Below are 6000 nucleotides of genomic sequence, written 5' to 3' on the forward strand. Positions count from 1 at the left end.
AAAAACTTTGCTCACCTAGATGTCGTAGAAAATGGGAGCTGAACTGCGATAGCCTTGTCGGAAATACGAGGATATTCTTTATTAACCGAAATCCAGAAAATAGCCAATGGAACAGCGGTGAAGTTCAGTTTTAGCGCCCCTTGTTTCTCAATTCAACAACTTCCTCTCGAATTTATAGGGAAAGCGCTTCTATAGAATTTTCGGCATTGGTAGCAAAAGAGTTTTGAATCCAGCCGTATTGATTGTATGAAAGTAATGAATTTTATTTTGCAGCAAAGTTAAATGTTTTTGAGACGGATCCAAAATTAATTGTTTGTTTTCAATGGTGGTCTGGTAGATCCCTTGGCACAGTTATAGAGATCCTTGTCTTAACTCCTTATTTATCAGAGCATGTCAATATATTCTCATTCTGACCTTGTATTGTTTTATTAAGTCAGGCAGGTGCTCAAATATATTACTAGCCATGTACGGAAATTAGGCTATCAAGCTTTATTTGGCTACAATTATTTCTGTTTTTTTAGGAAGCAATGCACTGCGGCACACCTAGCATCGTCTCGCGGCACACCGGTTGCGGAGCACTGAGTTAAGGGACAGGCTTACTTTCGAATGGGATTTTAAATTAATGAATGATTGATAGATTTTTTCTCCACTATTTTACCATTAAACAGATATTAAACAATGTAACTCAATGAAAACAATCAGTAAATGTCGTACCAAATATAAAATAATTGAAATTAAAAAAATGCCATTTAAACCAGTACTCGGCCGCCAAAAGTAGTCAGCCTTAAATATAAAACTTGACAGATATCCTGAATGACTTTATGGAGAGTAGGAAGAACAATTAAAAATGAATAATAAACATGATGATGCATAGGACAAAATAAAGTATATTTTTTAGTAAACACAATACAAAAAAACATTAAAATAACACATGAAAAATTATAATAAAATAATTGGTATAGTTTGAACACAATTTACATTGGAACTTTAAACGGCAACATATTAAGTCAAGGGTGGTTTCGTTAATGTTTAGAATACTGGGTACACTGTTTATCGCAATGGTCAAAAGAGGTTCATGGGCACATTCTTGGGAACAGAAGGAGATAGTAAAACATTATCCATCAAATTCTCAGCAGGTTCATTGTCCACTGGATATACAATAAGCAATCCATCTGATTGTATTTCATAAACTCCTGAGACAATATTATTATCCCTGCTTTCGAAGTTGGGGTTTGTGATGCTATCTCTTTCAGGAATTTCTACTATTTCATCTAATAAAGTGAAGGAGTCAGTGCCGGTGTCTGTTGTATTGTTGTTAGGTACATTAGTTATTGATAAATTTTGTGAGCATTCATGGGCAGATTTAAGTGTTAATAACACCGGCTATCCGACCTGGCAAAGAATTGAGTCTGGCCTCATCTTACGAGGTTTTTTTGCTACAAAACCATGAATTTGATCTTGAATCGTGCCTCTGGGGACTCCGAATTCTCTGCTAGCAGCTCTAGTTGTTTGTCCATTCCTTACAGCGGTTAAAGCGTCACTTAGGGATTTTTCCGAATATCGGTGGATTGGTCTCTGTGACATTGTTTATTATTCTGTAAAATGAAACAAAAAAAGAATAACAATGAAGGGTTAAAAATGTAAATACTTAAATATTATTCCATCACTAAGGCCGGTACCTAGTCAGCCGTCTTACATAAATGAGGGCTGACTACTGGATTGGTGTGAATATCGTCGCTAAATAAATATATTTTTGTGATACAGCATTATGATTCTTCCAGTTGGAATGCATAGATTGTATATTTGCTTAAAAATTATATACACCAGTGCTCAGCCACCAGTCCAGTACTGGACACTTTGGAAATTTCATTCAACAGGTAATCAGCCCCCAAATATTTACAAAATACCATATTATGTATGAAAAAAGCCCTAAACATTCAAAGAATAGTAAATCAAACATACCCTTTTAAGATGGCAGCAGCTATTTTTTGTTAAAGATTTCACAACATAATGAGTAATAATGACAGTCAGTTTGAACTTGTCAACAATTGAACCATAGACTAAATTGAACAGTGAACAATAATTAGTCGTAAAGGCGTAAAAAGTATAGTATTTCTAAAAAATATATAGTACAGGAACATTTTTCGTCTTGAATCCTTTAAAATTATAGTATTTTGGTATATTTGGCGTAAAATTATAGTATTTTACATTTTTCGCGGAATTAAAATTAGGGGAATATATTATATTCGCACAATTGAATAGACTGTTTTCACAAAGCGCTGACAACATTTAAAAAGATGTTCGTCACATCGGAAATGGATGAAATTCACAAATCAACTACAACTCTCAAATGATCGATTTGCACTAACGAAAAAGTAGTCTTCACGTATCAATATACTAATGTAACCAATTAATCGTAAAAGAATACAAACACCAATAAAATTAGGTTTAATGATTTTAAACAATATTTTGGCAAAATATAAGTATTTATTAGGTACCTACTTTCAGATTCAAATAATACTATAAGTACCTACCTATTTAAAAAGTGACGTTAATTAAAACTTAGGTAATTGTGCCGCAGATGCCATGAGCTTTTATGATTTTTTTTACGAAAACAGTTTATTCCATGTAGACAATTATAATAAATACCTTTTTCTGTCGGCGCATAGGTTTTTCGATCCAATAATAATTATTAATTTAAAATGCTCATAGATTTTGATGCATCATTATCACAAACTAAGATTATATTAGGTAATATAGGGTTGGGATAGGTTTAGGTTGGGTTAGGTTAGGTTAGGTTAGGTTAGGTTAGGTTAGGTTAAATTAGGTTAAGTTATATTAGGTTAGGTTAGGTTAGATTAGGTTATTTTATGTTAGGTTAGGTTGGGTTTAGTTGAAAAAAGATACTTATACAATCTCATGACGGCATCTGCGCCACATTTACCAAAATTTATATCGATGAACCGAAAAAGATATACCGAGGTGGTGTTATTTGGTTGTAGATTTACATCAAATAATAAATGAACGATAGCAACTGCATATGTGAAAACTACTTTCCAAATGTTAAAGTTATTTTTTCTTTGTGAATTTTGATTATTGCATTGTGCGACTAATTCCCACCCTTAAAATTATAGTATTGTACTATAATTATAGTACGGTTGGCATCACTGCTTCCAATGCTTGTCGTGAACACAGTGTTGCCATCTTTTCCAAGTAGAATTATAGTACAGAGCCACCAAAATTATAGTAATTTGTGGAAAAAATATAGTACGCTTTGTCATCTGTTGAAAATGTATACTAGGTTTTTTGTTTCTCAGAAAAAAATAACGGAGAATTTGAGAAACTCCGAGACCCCTTTTTATTTAGTACCTCTTCAGACCAAAAATGCTTGCGGAAGAATTCAAGAGATTTCATTTTTAACCAAAGTCAAGGGATTTTTTTACGTTTTGCGAGCATTTTATTTTCCAAGATCTCCAAATCTTCTTATAGTGCGAAATTATGGTACTTTACACCAATTTATCAAAGAAAAATATCGAAATTTTAGTGTTTTTTACATATTTTTTTCGATATTAAAAATTATAGTATTTTGAGCGTACTATACCTGTTAAATATCGTACATAGTACGCGGACCAAAATTATAGTACAAATACTATAATTTTATTGTAGTACGGTTGGCAACACTGAGTGAACATGATTTTTAATATGCCGTATTGCACCACATAGTCCAGTCAATCTGTACTTTTTGGTTGCAAAAGGCGGGGTAGAAGATTTTTTTCCCTAGGTACTTGTATATATGATAATGAGTAGGTAAGAAAAAAACGAGTTTGCCAATTCAGATGACTTCGGCACAACTTTTGGCGGGCAAAAAACCGCAAAATTTTGGGTTTTTTTTTGGTTTTTCGCTTATATCTCAAAAACGGTCGGTCGTAGCAAAAATATTGTTATATACAATTTTAAAGCTTATTAAATTTTCTAAAATTTTTATCGAATATATTTTTTCTATCTTTGACCGTTTATGAGATATTTGCTGTTGAAAACAGTATATATGTATTCGAAAACACGCGTTTTAGTAAAAATCAAACTTTAATGAGAAGAAATACCATTTTAAACTTAAGATCTTACAAATGAACAGTTTGGGGTTACAAACTAGACTTTATGTTCAATGGGCCCAATGTTCCAGATGGTGCGTGGGAGTGATAGAAAGGGCCACATTGCAATACCCTACCAGTACCGCTGGTGCCATGACACAAATCAATACCACTTTTGCTTTAGTTTAGTCTCCATCGGGCGCGCAGTTATGTTTATTCTTTACATATGTATTGTGTTCGGATACAATAATTGAACTGACCGGAGAAGAAGTAGGTGCACAGTAATTTCTCTATCATAGTCTAATGATACTGTCCTCAAAATGGTCATAAATTTGAAAAAGCCATATGTTTGCTAGAAAATAATGGTCCTACTGCAAAGTTATGGTTACAGTATTTTCGAATGACAACGCTCATCAAATACTTTATTCAGGCCAAACGAACTGGTGACTGGAACCTTCATTTGAAAAGTATTGAAAAAATGATTCTATTCTTTCATGCAGGCGGCCATATTTTTTATGCTAAAAGTGCCCATTTGTATCTTCTGGATATGCAACAACTGAAAACTGACAAACACTGGAGTGAAATTTGGTCGGATATGATCATCCAACAAACATTAAATGAAAACAATGAAGAGTTATGGAGGTCTAACACAGGGCAGAGATATAACTGATAGTGTTCTAACCAGACGGACTTTGGGAATGGTCAGTATGCAGAACATATGCAATACTATTGAGTAATTCTATAATGTTCAGTCCGAATCATCGGAACAGCATGTTGACATGAGAAGTTCCCGAATTGACCGATACAATGCTGACTTAAGCAAGCTTCTTGAATGGCTATCATTACACTACCCATTTCCCAAAACCGACGAGATAATCTCGTTGATCTCCATGTTAAAATCAAAAGAAAAGACAAAATTGTTACCATTGCATCCGTTGGCGGTAGAATGAAAGCAGGAAGCGCTAAAGTTGTTGTAGCTGATTTGTTTACCCTATTTGAAAGAATATGTATATGTAAAGAAACGGAGGAAGATTTGCGACATTTCTTTACATGTGAATTAGCACCCTACTCTATGTCACTGTTTTAAGGGTATGAGAAAAGAGACAAAATCTTTACTCTACAAGGCTTTCACCAGCATTGAGACTCACGGCACCAACATTAACAATCAGTTTATTGTGGTTGATGGAGGACATCTCCTACATAAAGTAGTTTGGTCCCCAAATTCATCCTTTGGTGACACTGCAAAGATGTATTCGGATTATTTGACAAAACACTATAAGTCACAAATTTGTTTGTATGTTGTATTTGACGGAAAACCATCCAATTCTGCATCAAGTGGGACAAAGTTTGTAGAAGGATTACGCCGTATAAATTTAAAACCACACCTGAAATTATTTTTCAAGGAAACACTGTCAATCAGGTGGACCAGAAACTTTTTTTGAGCAACGAAAATAATAAAGAAATCGCTTTTCTTACAGGTTGGCATAAAAGTGAACCAGGCAGAAGAGGATGCCGATGTTTTAATTGTAACTATTAACATTTTAAAAGCAAATGAATTCAAAAGCGTAGTAATAATAGGTAAAGATATTGACCTTCTTGTACTGATGTCGGCAAGAGGACAATTCTTGGACAACTAATTCTTTCGAAAACCTGGAAAGGGAAGTAAACCAGATGTGTTGTTCTCGACAAAATCGTTTAAATATGACGCACGTCTCATTCTTTTCACACACGCGTTCAGTGGGTGTGATACAACATCCTCCCTATTTGGCCATATAAAGATTAAATTGTGTGGTATTTTGGAAACGAATAATCAGTTGAAGGAACTAGTCACAGTATTCAACAATCCAGACGCCAGCCCTGATGAAATACATACGTGGGAGCTGCATTGTAAAACTTTGAAGACGTACAACCT

At 34.1% G+C, this 6000-nt stretch overlaps 1 long non-coding RNA gene across 1 annotated transcript; it reads right to left on the reverse strand.

The window, feature by feature from the left end:
• Positions 1-867: 867 nt before the first annotated feature.
• LOC147063516 (uncharacterized) lies at positions 868-2074 on the reverse strand. Its single transcript, XR_015072104.1, has 2 exons — positions 1963-2074; positions 868-1595 (listed from the first exon to the last, which is right to left on the reverse strand). It is a non-coding gene; the product is annotated as an uncharacterized LOC147063516 (long non-coding RNA).
• Between the last annotated feature and the right edge of the window lie 3926 nt (positions 2075-6000).

The sequence above is a fragment of the Rhyacophila brunnea genome, unplaced genomic scaffold (genome assembly GCF_057557595.1).
Source record: "Rhyacophila brunnea isolate RB1 unplaced genomic scaffold, BYU_Rbru_1.0 scaffold_9, whole genome shotgun sequence".
Taxonomy (NCBI): domain Eukaryota; kingdom Metazoa; phylum Arthropoda; class Insecta; order Trichoptera; family Rhyacophilidae; genus Rhyacophila; species Rhyacophila brunnea.